The following is a 22,875-nucleotide window of genomic DNA, read 5'->3' on the forward strand; positions in this document are numbered from 1 at the left end:
TTGATCCCACTTATGATTTTCCTATTTATAGCTTGGAGTTCCATTCATTCAACAAGTATTTTCTTTCTCTATATCAGGCACTGTTCTGGACACTGAGGTTACAGTGTTGTGCATGGCAGACACATATTCCTTCTAGTGAGGACTGTATATCATTTGGTGTCAGTGGTCTCTGAATGTGTGTAAGATCACAGACTCATACCATCTTACTGCATTTTCTTGTATAATAGTCCTAATTCATTTCCTCAGGAAATGTATTTTGGAGTTGAATTATTAGAAAATAGGGCCCAATTTCTACGATATTCTATTAAGTGATAATAAATATTATCTTATTCATATAAATTCATATTCACTGCATACTAATGTTTTGTGTGAACAAAGGTTTCATTTGACTTGGGTAAATTGCCAGGTGTAGGATTCCTAGATTATATGGAAATAACTAGATCTCCTGTAATTTTGTAGTAGTTCATGAGTATGTCTAACTTTATAAGGAACTGTTAAGCCATCTGCCAAAGTGGCTGCACCATTTTGCATTCTCAGTAAAAATGCACAAATTTTTCATTTACTACATATGTCTTGCTGACATATGGTATTGTCAACTTTTTTTTTTTTTTTAAAGAAATGAAGCACTCAAGCTGGGTTTGTGGCTCAGCAGTAAAGTGCTTGCCTAGCACATGTGAGGCATTGGGTTTGATCCTCAACACCACATAAAAATAAATAAATAAAATAAAGGTATTGTGCGCAACTATATGTATATATATGGCAGAATATATATATATATATATTCTCATATATATATATATATATTCTCATATATATGTGTATGAGAGAAATGAAATGAAACACTCTACAAATTGTAAAGTATGGTTTTAGTTTACTTTTGCATGATGCACTTTGGAAGGATTCCACTGGAGTCCTTCACCTTGGATGCAGTCAAGGTCTCTCCTCTGGTGACCAATTAGGACACAAACCCTTTGTCCTGAGTCTGTAGCAGTCTCTGCTGTCCAGACCTTAGTTGGGAGTCCCTCTCCTTCAGGCATTTCTCTTGAGTGGGATCATTTTTATTTAAAATCATCCCAGATTATATAAGGAGGATTTTTTTAACACACATACATAGGGTAAAGAATAAAAATAATGTTATCTATCACCATCTACCCTAGCTGGTGACTTAATGATGGGTTCACAAAATCTGACTATTCCAATAACTTAAGAAAATGGCAAAGAAGAAAGCATGCAAACACACAGAAGTACCTTTTCAATAATCCAGGGACAGCTCTGAGACCTTCAGGGTCCATGGAAAGAAAGAGAGCCACTGGAATTCTTTATTCTTATATAGGAGACACAAGGGGAGGTTCCATGGAACATTCTATCCCCAAAAGGGCAAAAGGGTAGGATTACAAAGGAGCAGGTGAGTGTAACTCAACCCCAGTGGGTGACGCCTAGTCCTGGAGGCACGCCTTGTTATCTTAGCAGGGGTAATGCCCAAGTTACTGCGACCTGGCATTACCTTGCCAGACTGAATGCAATAGTTGTTCAGAACCCGGTGCATCAGGACTTGAAGTCATCTGCATCCAGGGCAGCTCCCGACAGTTATTGTTGAGTCCCCACTACTCAGTCTAAGATACAAAACATCAAAGTACCTTAGAGCTCTCCAACCCCATCTTGTACCCTTCCCTAATGGGATGCTCCCCTCACCCCAAGAAGTGATCACTAGTCTGAATTTTGTGCTATCACTCTTTTCTCTATTTAGTTTTACCACATATATAGACATTGTTATTTAGTTTTGCTGGGTTTTGAACTTTATGGAAGTGAAATAAAACAGAATTTATTACTTCTGTGACTTATCTTTCTATTCAACATTATAATTTTGCAAGTCCAGACCTAATCCATAGAGACTTGGTGCAGTTAAAAAAAAAAAAGGTACCCGTTCCTTCAAGAACAAGCTTCCCTTTGCCAGTGGGGGTACCTACTCAGTCCATTGGCACAACCTGAATGCACAGCTGTATGTGGAAGCCCCATGTTTTCGGGATTCACCTTCAACATTCAGTTTTATTGCTGTCTTGCTATTGCAGTGCATGGGTACACTTCACTTTGTCCATTCTCTGGGGAGTGAATATATGAGTTTTCCCAGTTTTTTTGCCCTCGGGCACAATGTTGTTATGAGCATTCTTATATGTGTTTCCTGACACCGTATGCAAAAGATTTTTAAAGCTTTATAATACCTAGCAGAGAAATGGTTGGGGCAGTGTTGTTGAACTTTATTGAACGAAGCCGAGCAGTCATACCAAGTGGCACTACACTCAGCAATGCAGTTACTCCTCACCCTCACTTGGCCTTAAACTTTTCCCAATTTGGTGGGTATAAAATCATATCATATATGGGTTTAGCTTGGTTTTTTTTTTCTGATTACAAATGAGGTTGAACATCTTTTCACATTATTATGGACTTTTGTTCTATGAGATGCATAGATCATATCCATTGTCCAATTTTCAATTGAATTATCTCTTCTGATTCTTTAACTCTTCTTTACATATTTCATATACTGATTTTTTTTTAATTATGTGTTTAGTGAATTTTTTCTCCTAGTCCCAAACTTTTTTTTTTTTTGCCTTTTTTCTCAACTAAAATGGTCTTTTAAAAACAAGTTCTTGCCTGGCATGGTGGCACATGCCTTTCATTCCAGTGACTTGGGAGGTTGAAAGCAGGAGGATGAAAGTTGGAAGTCAGCCCCAGCTACTTAGTGAGATTATGTCTGAAAATTAAAAATAAAAAGGACTGGGGATATAGATCAGTGGTAAAGCACTCCCAGGTTCAATCTCTAGTACCAAAAAAGTTCCTAAATTAATATAGCCAAATTTATCAAAAAATTTCCTCAAGAAATTTTTCCCTACATCAAATTATAAATGTAGTCCCATGTATTGACTTCTAGGTTTTACGGATTTAATGCCTTTCACATTTAAGTCTTTGGTTTATCTTGAGTTGACTTCTGTATTTAGTTCTCCATTGAGAGTGAAAGGGCTATTATCATCCTTTTACTCTTCTACATAAATTTTGAGATCAATTCATCAAGTTCCACAAAAACAAATTCTTTTGGAGTTTTTCTTGAAATTTCACTGAATGTGTGGATCAAGAACACTAATATCTTTTTTAATATTGAATATAGCAACTAAAAGCATAGTATGTATCTCCATTTAATTAGGTCATCTGTAATGGCATTTAATAAGCTTTCAAAATGGATATGTAAATTTTTTGATAATTTATTCCTAGGTGTATTAGATAGATTTATTTTTTAACTGGGGATTGAATTCAAGGGCACTTAACTACCGAGCCACATCCCCAACCCTTTTATTTTTTATTTTGAGACAGGGTCTTACTAAATTGCTTAGGACCTCACTAATTTGTCAAGGCTGGCTTTGAACTTGAGATCCTCCTTTCTCAGAGTCCTGAGTTGCTGGATTACAGGCACTTACCACCATCCCTGGCATATATTATTATTTTAAGTGGCATATTTTTAAAATTTAATTTTATAATTGATTGTTATTGATACATTGAAATGCCTTTTTAAAAAAATATATTTCCAAAGATTTGGGCTTTTCTTTTTAAATAGTTGTTTAGTTGTAGATGAACACACATTATCTTTATTTTTATGTGGTGCTGAGGATTAAACCCAGTGCCTCACACATGTGAGGCAAGTACTTTACCACTGAATTACACCCCAGCCCTGTCATTGCCTTTTTTAAAAATTAATTTATTGAAATATCATTGCCTTTAGGCAACGAACAGTGATTTTGCACCTAGAAAGCTTACTCAAACTCAATTTTGTGCCATTTATAAATAATGACAATTTTGTCTATTCATTTTTTTGATTCTTATGGGTTTTTTTTCCCTTTCCTTGATATGCTGCACAAACCAAACCAAAATATCCAGTATAGTTGGAAAAAAGGAATGTTAGTAGGCATCCTTGCCTTACTCCTGATATTGGAGGAAATGTTTTCACCTGTCACCACTGATTTTGTTTCTTGTTTTTTTTTTTTTTGTTTTTTTTTTTTGTTTTTTTTTTTTGTAGTTGTCCTTAATTGGGGTAAGGACATTGGTTTTCTGAGTTGGCTGTAAGTTTTTATAGTAAATATGTGTTTAATTTCATCAATAACATGTTCTGCACTTGTTGGAATGATCATGTCTTTTTTTTAGCTATTAATATAGTGTTACTTGAATTTTTTTAAGTTTTCCATATTTTATTAAGTCAGTTTTTGCAAGTTGTATATTTTTTCAGGAATTTACACATACTTTAAATTGTCATATTTGTTGGCATAAAATTGTCTGCAATCGCTTCTTCTTAAAAACTGTTTTTATATTTATATTTTATATTTATATTCCCCATTGTTTCCTGATAGTCTTAACTTGTGTCTCCTCTCTTTTGCTATGATTACTCTTAGCAGAGTTTTGTCATTTTCATTAAGCTTTTCAGAAAGGGTTTGTCAATACTCTCGATTATATGATTGCTTCTTACCTCATTAATTTCTCCTTCTATATTAATATGTCCTTCCTTCTACTTAAAGGTACTTTTTTTAGCTTAATCTGCTTTTTCTTTTACTAACTTCTCAGATTGCATGCATAGGTCATTAATTTTGAGCTTTTCATCTTTTCTAAAGGAAGCAATTAAGAGTATATGTATTCCCTGCAAGGATCCCATTGGCTAGATACCACAAGTTTGGGCACATAATATTGTGTTATCATTCTATTCTGAATATGGGAGAGCTGACAGTTTTCCCTTATACTTTGTTAATTTTTGTTCTCTTAGTTATAAATGAATTTTAATTTTTATATTTTTCTGGTAACTTAAAACTTTCATCACTAGGTAGTTACCAACTTTATTTTGCCTTTTTTTCTAATAGTCTGTTTTGTCTGATACTAACACAGCTATACTATTTTTCCTGATATAGTCTTTGCCCAACATATTTATTTTCTTCTCTTTGAACTATAATATTTCTGTCTTTGTTTTAGGCTTGTCCTGTATAAAAGGCCTAGAGCTTGATTTCATCATTCTTCCAATCTATTTTTGTCTTTTAACTGAAGGATGTCATCTAATCACTTATTGTGATTATTGTCATATTTGGATTTCATTCCACCATCTTATTTTGTACAATGTGCACTCTCTCTCGCTCTCTCTCTTTTAATTACTGTTTGTATTTTGTTTCTGTTATTTTACTCTTTTCCTTCCCTGCTCACAGGTTATATTCTGCTTTTCCACCATTTCACAATAATGTTACTCTCCTCACAAATCACATGGGAACCTTAGAATACTCTTTTCCTTCTCTGCTCACAGGTTATATTCTGCTTTTCCACCATTTCACAATAATGTTACTCTCCTCACAAATCACATGGGAACCTTAGAATACTTTTACTCTGATCATCTCCTCCCCATTTTTATGCCAATATTATCCAGTATTTTAAATATCCTTTTGAACCTCACAATTTATACAGTAATCATTTTATTCAGATGACTTTGGCTTAGATATGCCCATATATTTACCATTACATTTGTGCATGGTTCCTTCTTACATCTCAGACCTTCCATTTAGGTCATTTTCTTTTTCCTTGATCTGCATGTGTTTGAACTTTTCTTTATTGAAGCCTGTTAATGGCCCCTCTTGTAGAAAAAGCTCTGTAACTTTGCTTCCCAGGCTTCATTTGTGAGGCTGGTTTGAAAGCACAGTGATGTGCTGTCTTGAGGATGAGAAAGGTAACTAGGAGTTAACAGCACCATTCCAGTCCTACCATCTAGGCATTATAGGATTCTGTTATCTTTTACACATAAAGGAAACCAAATACATGCATCATTTACCTGCCAGTAACAAACCCTTTGACCTGAGAAAATGATGTAAAGCAAATTAATAAAGGGTATCTCACTATGTTTGGAGCTAAAGAATGAAATTTTTTGTAATAAACATGGTATGCTAGGTTGCTTTAATATTCCAACAAAACCACTTCAAGACTCTTTTTCCTGGTTTCTCATTATCCATAATGGATTTTCCTCCCTAAAGTCAAGGTGTTGGCAGAGCTGTGCTCCTTCTGCAGGTTCTAGGGGAGACCTCATTCTTTTTCCAGCTTCCAGAGTCTGCCACATGCCTTGACTCAGGGCTCCATCTCACATCTCCATCTCTGACTCTCCTACTTCCCTCTTTCCTTTATAAGGACCCTGACGTTTACATTGGGCTCACCCAGATAATCCAGATAATCTTCCCGTCTCAAAGTCATTTTTGCCATGGAAGGTAACATATTCATAAGTCCCAGGGGCAATGGTATGGGCATCTTTAGGGACTATTGCTCAGTCTACCTTAAGAACCTATGGGTAGGGTTGGGGCTGTGGCTAGTGGTAGAGCACTTGCCTAGCATGTGTGAGGCACTGGGTTTGATTCTCAGCACCACATATAAATAAATGCATAAAATAAAAGTTCATTAACATCTAAAAATATTTTTTAAAAAGAAAAAAAAAGAACCTACAGGTAGCATCCAACATAAATAAGTGCGCACAGGGGCCAAGGTACCTTCTGACACAAACCTCATCTGAGGAAAAGGCAAAACTGATGGTCCACGGACAGTGAGAAGGTGTGAACAGGAAATCTGTTAAGTTGAGCTGGAAATATCCTGCTGAGAGTATTTTTTATAGACAAAGACCTTAGATTATTCTTAAGAACTAGTGTCAGAGATCTATGAAAAGGGGTTAGTGAGAAGGAAAGTTGTTTCACTATAACCTGAGAAATTTAGAGCGCAAGATGATATTTGGAGGCACATAACATAGTGGAATCCACAATGGGGATGTGTGGGGAGAGTGCCAATGGCTTTGTGGAAAGGGCCAAGCCTTCTGCCAGGAACTCAAGTTAGTGGATTAAGTTTGGCAAAAGCAAAGAGTTTAATGATGGTGGTTTCAAAGTAGTTAACCTTTTTTTTTTTTAACTTTTGTTTAAAATGTTTCTTTAGTTGTACTTGGACACAATACCTTTACTTTATTTATTTTTATGTGATGCTGGGGATCGAACCCAGCGACTCACGCGTGCTAGGCGAGCGCTCTACCACTAAGCCACAATCCAGCCCCAACTTTTTTCTTTTGAAACAGGGGGCTTTTATTTATGTGTGTGTGTGTGTGTGTGTGTGTGTTTCTGGGGATTGAACCCAGGGCCTTGTACATGCGAGGCAAGCACTCTACCAACTGAATTGTATTCCCAGCCCCAAAGTACTTAACTTTTGAGGATGTTTTATTCCACCCATAAATATAATTTTAGGCCTAAAGGGAAGAGAATCAGGTGTACCCATGCCAGGACAACGTGGCCATGATGGAGCCCACCTAGTCACTCTAGCCGATGTGAGTAGAGAAACAGCAGGCATATCTGCTGGCAGGAGGACATGGTGTGGTGAGTTATCTTGTGCTCTTCTTGTGCCCCTGGTCCTCAAAATATGGGTGTGGGGGAACAGAAGAGTATGTGAGCAATGGTTTTATATTCTGGAGCAGATTAATGAGTGAGGTTTTTCTCTTTTCCCCAAATTGATACTTGGGATCCATCACTGGAGACACAAAAGTGGTAAGTACTCCACATTCTAAAGACAACTGCCAACCTTTGGATCACTTATGGATTACTGGGGGGTCAGAGCTGGCCCTTTTAACTATAGCAAGTTAAACACAACCCCAAGACCTTCTCAGAGAAGAGAGAAGGTATTTGTCAGGGTCATAAGTTGGGGCTCAACACCCAGAGCATCTGGAGGCTGGAAAGGAGACATCCCAGAGGAGATGCAAGCTTCCCCCACCCCACCCTGTGGGCAATAAAGGAAGAGGAATAGAGCAGTCTGCAGGCTGCCTCTACCACTTCACGTCAGCATAAGCCTAGCAAGATGGAAAACAGAGAACTTTGTAAAGTTGGAACATCTTTAATAATCAAGAGTGATCAGGAGGTTATAGAATCTAAGTTAACACCAAGGGTCCACTAACTGATGAGAAAGAGAGATTCAATAACTGAAACCAGAGACTGGAAGACAAAACCAGATCGTGGTTTACCCCACTCTGTTAGGCTTGTTCAAGATGTTCACAACTAATTTGCAATAATGGCAGAATAAGCACAAGCATTTTCCCCTGGTAGTATTCGGGCTGCGTTGTCTTTCCTAGGAGCAGAAGAGATTTCCCCAACAGCTTCAGAGAACAAAACCTAAGAAAGGGGCACAAAGCAGACTCGGTCATTTTATGAGCAAACAAAGACAAAGGACTTTGCCTAGGTTTCTTACATACTTGCATGTTGGGAGGAGGGAGCAAAAGGAAACTGTATGAGGTCCCATCAAGGAAAAGGCTCCATCATGCCAGGCTGTAGGGGGGTCCTTCCTTACTAGTGATGTTTGGAGCATGCTTGCAGACCCAGAGAGCATGTTCCATGCCATGGCTGACTGGGAGCCACTGAGTGTACCTTGTCAGAATTGCAGCCCAGCCTAGGTGGGTGAATTCCCGTGCATTTAAGGGGATACTTCTGTTACCGTCTAGGGGTGCTGGGTTCATTGTCTCCATTCAGCAAAGAATTGAAGAACAGGACACAGAGATAACAAGCAAGAAGTAGATTTATTGCAAAAGCAATGGAGTTACAGAGATAGATTTCCCTGAAGAGAAGGGGCCCCAGAGCTGAGAATCCAGGGGAGGAGTTTTGGGCTGTTCTTTTTATGGTCTCTGGAATTTTCTCCTTTCTTTATCTCCTCCCCTGTTCATGCTCTCCTCACTATTATTGATTGGTGCCCCCTCTGTCCATGTGTCTGTATTTTTTTTTCTATTGGATCTCCTACTTAGAAGCACAAGTACAGAAGCGTCTGACTGATTGGGTCCCTGCTTATATTCATGAGCACTTTTGTCAACCAGGAAGTTGACCTCATCAGAAGACCCTCTCCGTGCTCCTTGTTCTGGCCCTGCCCCCAAACCCCTCACTCACCATCTTGCCCTGACTGCCTAAGCCTTTCTGTATCTCCCTCACTTCCTCACCTGGGCCTTCTGAACTAGCTAGAAAGAATTTGAGCAGGCCTGGATCTCCCCCAAATAACACTTGAGAGTAGCCCCAAAGAAATAGGGTTTTGCTACTAATGCAGTGACCATATTTCTACTCCCATGCAGATATGGCCTGGGCAAAGGAACTCAGAGACCAAATTCCAACTTCTTTCTTCCCCTCAAGTTGATCTAAAAACTCACTTTCAATCCTCAAACTTCTCTGAATTCCTTGGAAATGCCAAGGTCTTTTATTGGCATAGCTTCAGTTTCATTTTGTTGGAGCAAATCGATGTAACCTCTCAGGCCAAATCACACCTCTGCCCACGCGGACCCTCATGCACCACATTGCTGCTGTCGTCAACTCCCACTTAGTGGATAAGAGAGATTTTTTTCCCCCACTTTCTTCCGTCCAAAGTAGGTTGAAAATGGAGAAGACTTGAAAGAAAGAAAGAGACAAAGAGGAGGACAAAGAAGAAGAAGAGTAGAAAGGGAAGCCTGGGGCCACACTTCTTAATTGCAGGGCCTTGGGAGAAAATCAGCTGGAAGGAAGGAATGGAATGAGGTGAGGGTTAGGGCGCTCAGTGGGCTTCAATTACAACTTTAGAGCAAACTGGTTGGGCCATGGTTTCAGACATTAAATGAAAGAATAGCCTCTTGCCTTGCTCTAGCCAGAGGTGCCTGAGAGGAGCTGGAACCCTCCTGGGAGGGAGAAGTAGAAAGGTGCCTTGTTTTAATGTTACTTTTAGGAGTGGGGTTGGGGTGGTGATGGTGGTGGATGGAATAAATAGAAAGGGAAAAGAAAAGCAGAACCCTTCCTTTGTGCTTTTTTAACAGAAAAGCCCTCATTGTCTCTCCCCAGCCTCCACAGGTGCCACCTAGTGGACAAGCTGCTCATCCGCAGCTAGAACCTGCCTGCCAGGGTTGACATTGAATCCCTACCTTGCTTCACCTACCAAATGCAGGAGCATAAAGGATGTTTTCACCTCTTAAAGGCTGCCCATCACACTGGGAAAGAGGCTGATCAGGGATTCTGGCAATGGCCTAGGAATGCCAGGGATCCCCAAGTGGTGGACAAAGCAAAGGGAAGTCTGTGACTGTTAGACTCAAGCCAGGAGACTGAAACCAGAAGATCAGGGTTACAGCTGCCTGTGGACAGCAACAAGCAAGGATCCTGGAACTTCTGGCATCTGAGGAGGCAGGTTGGAACTCACTGTTGCTTAGAACAGCTCTGACATTTAGAAGGTAATTATTCAAGACAGTAACACCAGCCAACTGAAATCAGTGTCGAGTTTATTGTAGGTGGGGAATATCTGTCCTCTAATCTCTACTGTATTTTGTACCTCTATGTGTGGATTCTGGGCCTGAAGAAGACTTTAGGGGTCTGTGGGAGTCTGAAAATACGGAATATTTCAACAAACCTGAAATAAATTTATGATACAATCAAAAGATTCCTAAATAATATGGTTGCTCAGTCCTTTGCAAAAGACCATGAAGAGTGCCAGTGGTCAGAGATAAAGCAATAGTGAAGCAACAAACAGGAACCCTCTATCTATGTGCCCACAATCCCTTCAAAGAGGTTAGTCCTGCCTCGGATATCTTGATGAAGGTATGAAGTAACAAAGTACAAGCCTTCTTCAGGAGGGAACCAGATACTCTTGAACAGTTACCCAGTCAACTACAGGCTGCCAATCCATAGGCAGCCATCAGATGATGATGGAAGGGATGCTGTCAATCCAATATGATGTTGGAACTTTAGATTAGGTGGATTTTTAGTAACTGAAAATGACCATAATGTTGAAGAAATTACCCATGATACTGTTAGAGGACCTCTCATCCAATGGGCAGTGAGATATATTTTAACAGTTGGAGTTAATAGGCAGGGAGGGGGACCAGATACATAGATTTGCATAGTATTAAGAAATGATAACTGCTATAAGCTACCAATCTCTAAATTGCAGGTGCTTAATGCAAGGGTGCTTATTTCTCTTTCACATTACAAATTTTGGCAGGCAGTTTTCTACTTGGTGATTCAGGATCCCAGTCTCCCATATAATGACTCCACCATCCCCTGTGACCTCCAGTCATCCCCCAGCTGGCACACAGGGAATGAAGGAAGGAGAAGTAAGAAGAGGACTTTCTTAAAGGCCTTTGGTTCACAAGTGGTACTCCTATGTACAAGGTACACCAGGAGATGCAGCCTCAGCCTGGACCCCTACTATACAATAAAAAGGGAATAAAACCCTCTGGTGGAAACCGGCCATGTCTGTTGTTGGTATTAAAAGACAGAGCTAGGCAGATCTGTTTTTCCCCTGGGAATTTCATCTAGCAAACGCATGAGGAATTGTTCAGTTTGTGATTGAGCTATGGCTAAAGGAATAAATCCATTAAGATTGACATGAGGTGTAGGAGCAGGGGGGCAGGACATGAGCAACTTTAAAAAGAAATGTATTTCTTATGGGAAAAAGTCAAGAAATGAGCTGTCCAGTGCTGCTCTGCTATCTGCACTCCATAAAGTCCTTAGGGATCCAGGCACCTTCTGTTGTGTTGCAATAGGCATGGCCTCCATTCTCAGGAATGGTTTCTTTCTAGTCTCCCATAACTACTCGATGTCCAGTCATCTGTCCATAGTCTCACCAGCAAGGTGACCAATCAGTTGACCTTAACATAGGGAGTCTAGTCTGGACCATCCAGGTAGGTCCACTGCAATCACCTGAGCCCTTAAAAGCAGAACTTGGAGAGATGTGGCAAAGGGAGAATCAGGACACCATGGCTGTTTTGAACATGGAGGGGATCATGTAAGAAGAAACGCTAGTGGCCACCAACTGACACCCCAGCAAGGAAACAGGGACCTTGGACCTATAGTTGCAAGAAAACTCTATCAACAGCCTGAATAATCTAGGAAGTCTTTCTTTCCCAGAGCCTCCAAATGGGAACCCAGCCTAGCCAACATCTTGAGCATGAAACTCCGAAGAGTCCAGCCAAGCACACCCAAGCTTCTGAACTTCAGAACTGTGAGACAATAAATGGGTGTGTTGCAAGCTGCTATGTTCATGAGACTCCATAATATAGCAACAGAAAACTAATTCCAAGACCAAATGAGTTAGCTGGAGCAGCAGGTCACCCAAAAGTCACGTGGTATAACCATTTTATTAAGCACTCTTGACTCAATGAATCCAAACTTGACATGATCCTATTTTCCTCCAACCACTGCTAAAATATATCTCACTGCCCATTGGATTAAAGGTCCTCTAACAGTATCATAGGTAATTTCTTCAATCTTTTGGTTATTTTTAGTTATTAAAAATCCACCTAATCTAAAGTTCCAACATATTGGATTGACAGCATCCCTTCCATCATCATCTGATGGCTGGTACTCAGGGAAGCTCAAGTGGAGGAGAAGACATGGATGCTCTTTCACTCCTCCTCCCCATCTCTCTATGCACCTTCTCTGCAACATCACATTCCCTTTTCTCCTGTGGGCTGTAGCTCCTCTGGGGGAGGCAGCATGGTGGGGGGGGGAGAGGGAAAGGGACATGCATCTTTACTGGCTTAAGGCTGGAGCTGCACAGTTGCCCACATGGGCATTCCAGCATGGCTCAGCTTCTCCCAACCTCTCTCAGGCCTCTGTCAGTCCTCATGGTTCAACTTCATTTACCCCTTCAAGGTCCATTTGACATGAGGAGTCCTTGCCACATCAACCAATGAGAATGAATCCTTCTGCTGGTGCCCTCTTCTCTTGGCCCTGCTATCATGCCCCAATCCTCATTTGTTCTGCTCAGAAAGGTACAGGACAAATTCACATGTCTACTGCCTAACCAGACATCCAGTAAGACAGCAAAATACCGAACTCTCCCTTTTTCAAGTTTCCCACTCTCTGTGAGTGGATCTCCTGAAATTCTTCTCCCACTATCTAGCTTGGAAGAGGAAGGGCATTCCCTTCCCTCCCCACTTCACTAAAGCAGTGCTAAAGTTAAAATCACTCCATGAAAAATTACTGCATGGCTCACAGGACATGAAATGGGTGGAGACCAGGACTGAGTGATAGATGCCAGTAAAAGAGCCAGTTAAGGCACAGTTTAATACAGCCAAGAAAGGGATCTAGCCCAGCGGTTGATGGATCTCTTTAAAACATGAGGTACTTAACATTTCTTTGTCCTCATCTTTGAACTCCAGTCGCCAATTCCTGGGCACCACAAATAGTCTCACTCAACATCTGTTTCAACTGTAAAAAAAATATGAAAATTGTCAACACAAACAACTTCCTTCCTTCCTTCCTTCCTTCCTTCCTTCCTTCCTTCCTTCCTTCCTTCCTTCCTCTTTTCCCTCCTCCTCCCTAATTACACATGATATGAAAAAGAAACAAGACTAGTATGTAGACTCACACTAACATTGAAATGCATCAGCTATATTAACACAGAATGAGGATGATGAGACTTAAAGATGTACAAGTTAAAAGAAAAATAAGAATAATGAGAGATTTTAGTGACTGAGTTTCCAAAGCAACTTGGCTTCCAGAGCACTTACTGAAATCTGTGGCTAGATGTATCGAAGTATATTGTCCAAAATAGGATGATAATAGCCTCATTGTCTTCCAGCCTGCTTGGGCCACATCTAGAGAGCCATTGGTAATGGCCTGGGAAGGAGTGGCTAGTAAGTCAATATTGACAAAGTTCAGCAAGGAGCACCTGGATGGGAATGTGCTTTTATAAGGTGCCACTGGGGATGTTTCATTTGGACCTGACTTGAGAAGGGGGAGAGAATAATGACTGCTATTTGATGATGTTGGTAGTTCCAGAAAGCAGAACCGAAGTCAGGGCAAGCAAAGTTACAGAAAAGAACACAACAACTCAATACATGATGAAATGTGATCATTGCCACTGAGTGTTGCCTAACTTGTGACATGTATGAGCTCATTCACCCCTCACAGAAACTTAGAAGGTTGGTACCATTATTATAGATAGTTAATAGATGAAGAGACTGGGTGGTACCAAGTTTAAGTAACTTGTTCAAGGTCACAAGCTCTTGAGTGTCAGAATCAATTCAATCCAGGCAGTCTAGCTCCAGAATACACACTTTACTTGAAACCCTCCACTGCCATTCATTCCCTGGAGTGAGATGCTGTCCCTCCTCCCACTCCTTACAGGGAGTGGGCTGCCTTACAGGGTTCTGCACTGGGTGGGAAGTTTGACTAAGAGTTCTCCAGGAACTTTCTGAATTGCTATAGTAAACCAATTTGATTGTCTTCCATGAAAATGATTTTTCACGTAACATAATTCATTCATTCTTTCGTCTAACAAATATATATTATTCACTTATTATGAGTCACACCCTGTGCATAATAGTATTCAGAGATGAAGCCCTTCAAAAACCAACTTCTCTTATGGATTTAAAACATGAATAACTATTTTGTTTATCTCAAAATTTTTAGATAGTGTATCTACAAAGGAAATACAGCTTATGCATGCCTTTCATCTTTGCAATGCTGATTCAGTTTATTCTATGTGCAGCTAAATATTTCATCCAAGTTCAGCCGGCAGGAGTCATTATAGAGCCAGCTCTATGATCCATACCTTGCCAAAAATATGTTCCTGGATTTTCTTAAACTACAGATTATTGATCAGTGCCCAGAAAAATTTATTCTATCTCTTTAGAGACCACACAGTGGCCACAATTCCTAGCATCCCAGGCATAGAGCTGTTGTCTCTCCCAAGAGACTCAACTCATACTGAATACCTCTACAAAATGTGAAAGGCAGCGTGTTCTATTTTGAAGGTCAAAGTCTTGAGTCACTGGGAAATTGTTCCAGGAAGAATAAAAGACATTTCTTTGTAACCAGTTTATGTTTATATCCAAGCCAAGCACAGGAATATTTAAATGTGACAAAACCAAATATAACAGAAAAGGAGGAAAGTTATTTTAAAAACTACCTGCAATTTGAGGAATTTGGTAGGGAGAGACTTTTTCCCTTAGAAAAACAGCCTAATGGATGATATTGGTTACCAACAAGTAAGCTTCCAAAACAAAGTGCCACAAATGGAATGGTTTTAACCACAGAAATTTATTGTTTCACGTTTCTGGAGGCTAGAAGTCCAAGATCAAGGTGTTGATGAGGTTGATTCCTCTTGAGGGATGTGAAGAGTCCTCTCTCCTTGACTTGTAGATGGCCATCTTGTCCTTTGTCTCTTCTATGGTCTTTCCTCTAGTGTATCTGTCTCTATGTCCAATTCCCCTTCTTATGAGGACATTAGTCATATCAAATTAGGATCAGCTCTAATGACCCCATTTGAATTTGATTACCCATAAGAAGATCTTATCTCTGAATAAGGTTGCTCTCTGAGGGACTGGGGGTTAGGTGTTCAACATACCATTTGGGGGGAGGACACAATTAAACCTTATAATAAATGATAAGAAGAAGCACAGCTGGGATAAATTCCCTGGGGAAGGATAGCAAGGACCTTTAAGTGTATCAATGTTTATAAAATGAATCAGACATATCTTTCCTATCCTTATATATGAATATACAACCAATGTAACTTCACATTGTATACAACCACAATAATGGGATCCTAATTAGAACAAGTTATTCTATGTATGTATAATATGTCAAAATATACTGTACTGTCATATACATCTAGAAAGAACACATTTTTAAAAAAGAATAGCAATGTTTAACATCCATTTTAAATATTCTATTCTGTAAATCCTTTCCATTATCAAACAACTTCAGTAAAAAGTCTGCCACCTATGAACAATGCTGAGATTGGGGTGTTTTGGAGAATGAGATTCTCTGTCTGAGGAAGAACTCTCAACCTTCATTTCCCACTCTGCCCACTCTAAGAGCAAGCCTGGAGACTGAACGCCCCTAAAGGATTCCTAGCCATCGCTGGAAGAGGTGCTGATGGCTAAATGTCCTGACTTCCTTGCTTTCTACTTGGGATAACTCTAAAATATGTTCCTCACTGACTCTAGATTCCCACTGGCTTCAAACTCTAGTTGCCCAAGGTGGTAACATGTTATTCACTTCCTTTCCCTTCTGACACACTTCCCCACTCCCTACCACCTCCACAGGGCTTCCTGGGATAACCTCACAAGCAAACTACTGTGGTCAGTCTCTAGTGTGAGGGTTTGCTACTAATGATCCTAAACCTGGACAATGACCCAAAAATCTGCAAACTAAAAACTAGAATCCCAAGATCTTTCTTTGCTTAGTATGGGGGGGCGAGAGTCCTAATATTAACTGTCTGCTACTGTCTTTGATAACCCACTGCCCTAGAAAATAATACTGTATCAAAGTTTCTTGTGTCATTCATGAGCTTTCAGCATTAAATTTGAAAAGTTGGAAAACTACAAATAAATTGATTTTTAAGTTCAAATTCACTTTACTCCCTGCTAGCACCTTAAAACAGATGGTATCCATTCATATGAAAATGAGGTATAAAAGTGACTTTTATTAAGATTAACATTCAATTTAGGTTTTGCTTTATTATGCATATCACAAATAACTATGTGAGTTCCCTGAAAATAAGTTGTATATATGACATAATTCATAGTTATTCATGCTCTACCAATTGCACTGAAATTATGACAGGAGTTACCACAGAACCTCAATAATCATTACTCTGTAATTTGCAGTTTTCCAGATTGGGGAACTCTTTGGAAGATGCAAGTAACTAGCCAATTGTTTTTAGAGAGTACAGTAATGACTGTTATTACCGAGGAGTTGAATGAAGCTCCTTTTTATGCCCTGAAGATTACTTGATAATTACACTTGATGCTATCATTTTTTTTAAAAAAAAAGTAACCAATAGATAAATAGACAGCAAACTAAGTATATAATGGTCCAATAATATGGGCCAATATTGTTGGCTGTGAAAATTAACACTATCTTCCATTGATTTTTATTTCTCTAATGGGAACACCTGCTTATACAAGTACACTTAATTAGATGGGTTGCCTCGGCTCATGAGTGGTATTAGAAAAACAAGTGAAATTAAAGGGAAGATTTCTGAGATTTGGTTTATAACATGAAAATACAATAAGCTGCAAAGATGACTCAAATTAGATCAGCTTCCCTTCCCTACCTTAAAACAAACCCAGCTCTATCTTCTGAATCTGCCCAAATCCACTTCCGCTTCCTTTCAGCAATCTGATCCTGGACTAGAATTTATTACTACATCCCACTTCTCAGGAAATCTTTATTTTCTGTAGATGAGACCCATTAAGAGATTTCTACATTTAAGTACTGAAAAGCAATATTGCCTCTCTATTTTTTTTTCTTTTTGAACAAAGCCACAGTAGGCCTTCTTCAGACATGTTGTGCAGAGAAACATATTTCCTCCTTCGCGTTGCCCCAGGCCACGGTGCTCAGTGCCTAAAGATTGCTTTCAGTCCCAGTAACCTCTTTCTCCCAGTATCTCCCTCCACTCATCGTTAGACATTCAGAGCACATCAGAGCAAAGCCTGCTTCTATAATGCCAATCCATGTGTTACCCTTCCCAGTGACAATTGCTCTGTCAAATCACTTCTCAGGAATAAATGATTTTCTCCCCATCTTAAAGTACCTCAGTCAGGGGTGAGGGGAAGGCATTTGGGGAGAGTCAAGTGATTTCTGAGTCTGATGTCACAGGCTGCACCTTGTCACATTACCTTCCTGCAACTATAGATATAGTCAACAAAACTGCCCACTGTCCTGATCTCCCTGCCAGAGAAATGGAAGTCCTTGTCTGAAAGCAGCCACAATTACAGCATCAGGACTTAGTCTTTGATGCCCTCATTTTCTGCAGCAGCTATTCCAAAATAAAAGCTTCTGCCTTTCACTGGTAGGTTGCCCTGGGAACCGCTTTGATATGTTTACTGAGATCTTTGTTCATGCCCTGTCTCACAGCTAGTATTGGGCTCCTGTTTCTAATTTTAATAAGACTTAGACTAGCCAGCTCACTGAAACAAGCCTCATATTTTTATTCAACTGATTAACTCCAACTGTTTTATGACTAAACCATTTTATTTAATAGTCTCCAAAAGCACCCCATAAAATGCTTCATGAGTCCTTTCTTGGGGCTATTTTAACAAGCAAGATCTACTACACTTTCAAAATTCCTGTGATCAAAGTCTTGTTCACGTCAATTGATAGAAACACTACCTGTAGAAAATCTATTGTCTGTAAGCAATGAAATGACAAAGTGACAAGGTTAAAGTAGACACACTAAGTGCTGATCAGCACTCCCTTGCTCAGGAAATTCCCATCTTTACTCCCTCCCACAGAGGGGGCCACTGGAAGCCACGTTTGTTCTATACATCCCACCACCCTGGCCACAGATGGTTGGGCCTGAGAGGAAAATCTAACCAACATCTGACCAATCCAAATCTCTGTCGCAGGAAATTGGAATTGAATCCAAGAACTTGGTCTGTGTATGTGTTGAGAGCTCAGGAGCAAGCAGTGAGGGTGGGGGACATATGCTGCCATGTGGACAGGGGAAGCAAAAAAGTCAACCTGAAGAGAAAAGAAAATAATAGGCGGAAAGAACCAGAGGTAAAGGGCAAAGTGTTCTGACTGCACCCCAGTCCCTGGGTCCATTCCTTACTGAAGTCCTGCTTCAATTGTGCCTGCCCTAGGGTTACCTGAGACCCTGTAGCCTTCTAATCTAACAGAGCCCTTGCTTCTGCATTAGCAGCCTCTTCCCAGGGCCTAGGTGATGCTTTTAAAATGTATCCACACATTCTTTGACTCTCTTTCCTTTAAATGGTGAAGACTAAGATGAAGACTAATTTCCTCCGCCCATATGTGGGCTAGACTAACAAAATTAGAATTGATGAAATTGATGGTATGACTTCTGATGCTATTTCATAAAAGGTACTGCCATTCCACCTTGCTGTCTTGTACCTCACCTACTCTGAAGTGACCCAGTAGCCATGTCCTGAGGATGGGTTATGGAGAGGCCAAGTTGAGAGGCACCAGGGCCTCTTGTCAGACACATGAACCTTCCATCTTGAAGTGGATCCTCCAGCCCCAGTCAAGCCTTCAGATTTGGCTAAAAGCTAATGAGAAACTAAGCCAGAGAGTATTCAGCTAAGCAGCTCCCAAACTCCTGGCCCACAGAAACTTCAGGATAATGTTATTTTAATCCTCCAACTTTTGGGGTGTTTTGTTATGAAGCAATCTTTAAGACTTCATGTGATATGGGCCCCCTTTCAATTATAATTTCTGGCTTCTACTCTCCTTGCTCATTAAGCCCTGACCCATGTGTTTTCCTTCTTACAGCCATAGTACAAGGTATTCCCATGACCTAAAGTCCCCTTCCCCCAAATAGCACCTCCTTATCTTTTAGGTTTTAGCTTAAATGTGTATATTTCAGAGACCTTACCTAGCCTCCCTGTCTAAACCTTGTTCTTCCTCTCCACCCTTCTATTTTTATCACAATATCCTGTTCTTATTCTTTGTAGATTTAATGACATCTTATAATTATGGATTTATTTGGTTGGGGTTTTCTTGTTTATATTGGTCTTTACCCTAGAACTACAGAGCCAAGCACTCTCAATAATATTTGTGGAATAAATTTTGTAAGTGAAGTGGTTTCCATTAGTGCCAACCAGAATCATAACTAATGACCAAACACAAAAACATAGGGCCAGGTAACCCAGATTCCATTTCCTCATTTGCAATAAGCTGAATGCCCTTTCCAAATGTGTTTTTTTTTTTTTTTCTCTACAAAGAGATCTGTAGGACAGGTAGATGTTTACCTGTGAAGATGGTTCCTGCACCCTGGTGATTTGATGGTCAGAGGCAAATTAAGGGACCATGAACAAGCCAACTTGCCAGTGACTGAGAATCACAGTTACCTGCTCACAGGCCACTCTGCCTCCACAGAGTTGGCATACCTTGTTTTCCAAATCTTTCTGCAATGGCAGAATTTATCCTAACAGCAGAGTAATAGAAAAATCATGCATCTGGTAGACAGTCCCTAGTTCCTTCTCTTGTGCTAGAAGTGCTTCACTCTTCGGCTGACTTCTCCTATGACACTGAGGGGTCCTTCTCCCCTCCCTCTCATTCCAGCCCCATCGTGTCCAGCTCATTCAACTTTCCTCCTCCGTGCAAGCCTCATGGCCCACTGCGTTCTCACACTCCGTCTGGTACCAACAGCACTGAGCTCAATTCACTCCTCAAGTCTATAGTGTACCTCTCAGGACATCCACAGCCTTGAGAACCCCCATCCCTAGGGTCACCATTAGAAGGATGACTTTTCCTCACACCTGAATCTGGGAGACACAGATAAATTTTCAGAGTAGCCTTCCGTGGGCACAGCCCAGGGTTTTACATGGCTGAATAGACAGATAGCCACAGCGCACTCCCCTCCCCTTTTCTTTCAAAACACCACAGGTCTTATCATATAGGTGTCTATTTCAACATATTTTATTCCTTCTCGACCAGCCTCCCCCTTGCTTACTTATACAAGAAATGGAGGCTATGCTCCATCTCTCCAGAACCATTTGCCACAGAACCACAAGGCACTGGATTTTCCTCTCTGTATCTTACTTCTAATTCCTAAGATAGCTTCTGAGAAGTTCAAGTCATCTTGTGGCCAAGTGATGTCAATCGGGGCCCCAATCAATGGTCTGGGGTCTAAGAGGCTGGGAACAGGGTCCTCAGCAGCCTGTGGGAGGAACTTTTCCAGGAGGGTTCAGGGTAGGCCACCAAAAGTGACACTGCTCCACAGAGACCCGCCTCTCAGGTTAAGTGTGCTTTAAGGGTCACCAAACAACTTAAATATCTCCTCCATCAACCCTTGGCATACGAGGAATTATTCAGAAAAATCCTTTTACTAGAAAATATGTTTCAAGCACAGCTTGAAGTCATAAAATAGGATGTTAGAGACCATCTAGTCCAAGAATAACAAACCCTGCCTGCCTACAGAATCCTGTTGTAGAGAACGTACCTGCTCATTCTGTGATGTTTGAATGTAAGGATTTGCTGGGTATTTGCCTGAACATGTTGAGTCAACTGGCATCAGTTCCTTGGGGGAAGCGTCCCTTCTCCACTCCGTATGGTCAGTTGGAGTGTACCTGATGGTATCCTGTTCCTTCCATCCTCGGTAGTAGACACATGATCCAGGCTGATTATGGTACACCACCTCTGGCCTCAGTGATTGTTGCAGAGAGAATGTGTGACCCCCGCAGGATTAGAGTCTTTTCTATGATATGCATATTAAGCTAGCAAGCTGAGGCTGCCCCGTGACCTCTTCTCTGTGACATAAGGAAGCCTATAGGCAGCCTGAAGACAAGGCAAGTCCTACAGAATGGGGGAGAGCAGAGGGAGGGAAAAACTTAAACAATAGAGTTTGATCTACTGGTTCCAGCTATACCCAAAGAAACCAATAAATTCCTTTTTTCTCTCATACTGAGCTTTTTATTTGTTTTTTTGTCTTTCACCACTGAACCAGGGCCTCAGGCATGTCAGGAAAGTGTTCTACAGCTGAGAGGTACTTCCCTAATCCCCCAAATTTCCTTTTTATTTTTATGTTTGGTTGTTGTTGTTGTTGTTGTTGTTTTAAGACAGTGTCTCCCTAAATTGCTCAGGTTGGGCTTCAATGTGTGATCTTCTGGCCTCTGTGTCCCAAGCCAAGAGCAATATACATACAGCCTGTTGTGGCTTAGATGTGAGGTGGCCCCTGCACAGGTTCTGGTGCTAGTACTGGAATATTTAGAAGTGAAACAGTGGAATTAGGAGAGCTATAACCTTATCAGTCATCTATATTGAATGGACTTTCTGACTGATTACTTGTAGGCAGGAAGGACATGGCTGAAGGAGGTGGGTCACTGGGACCATGCCCTGGAAGGGTGCCTCCTCCCTGTGACCCTTGCCCCACCCTCTTTCTGTCTCTGGCTCTCCCTCTGCCTCTTTGCCGCCCTCCAGTGAGCAGCTTTCCTCTGCTGGGCTCTTCCTCCATGATGGGCTGACTCACCTTGGGCCCAGAGAAATTGAGTTGGCCATCTTTGATCTGATCCATGATCCCCAGGTAAATGTTTCCTCCTCTAAGTTGTTCTTATTGGGTTTCATGACCACTGGGATGGAAAAGCTCATCAAAACACTGCCATACAGCCGGGAGAGGTGGCTCATGCTTGTAACCCAAAAGCTCGAGAGGCTGAGGCAGGAGAATCATGAGTACAAATGCACCCTCAGCAGGCACTTAGCAACTCAGCGAAACCTGTCTCTAATAAAATATATATAAAAAGTCTGGAGATGTGGCTCAGAGGTAAGCACACCTGGGTTCAGTCCCCAGGACCAAAAAATAAAAATAAAAAAAATACTGCCATATGCCATCATGCCCAGCTTGATAATTATAATTGTGTGTTTGTGGGGGAGGGCGGGAGCTGGGTTATGAACCAGGTCCTTGCCCATGTAGGAAAAGCACTTTTTAGATACACATTCCATCCCTAGGGCTGGAGCCTCACAGTCTAACCACCTCCTCAAGGCTCATCTCTCAATGCCGTTATACTGAGATTGAAGTGTCAACAGGTACTTGGAGAGACACACATTCCAACCACAGCACCAGATAAACAACAACCCAGGGAGTTGATCCCCACTAGATGTGCCCTGTGTGAGGTGAGTCCTTCAGGTTGACCTGAAAAACACCAGGTTAGGAACTCAGATCTCCATGCAGGTAGAAAGATGTCTGCTAAAACCAATTCATGACAATTATAAAAGCTAGTGCCATTTTTGTTTTCCACAAGATATGAGATTCATGTGAGAAACGGATGTGACTACAGCTTCTACCTCAAGGCCTGTCCAGAGGGAGGGGGCGTGACCCTTGTCCTTGGAAAAACCCACAGAATACTCATAGGCAGATAGCCACCCTGCTGAGTTGTTTGTA

The sequence above is a fragment of the Marmota monax genome, unplaced genomic scaffold (genome assembly GCF_021218885.2).
Source record: "Marmota monax isolate L192 unplaced genomic scaffold, Marmota_monax_Labrador192_F-V1.1 WCK01_AAM20220418_F8-fsc00007, whole genome shotgun sequence".
Classification (NCBI taxonomy): domain Eukaryota; kingdom Metazoa; phylum Chordata; class Mammalia; order Rodentia; family Sciuridae; genus Marmota; species Marmota monax.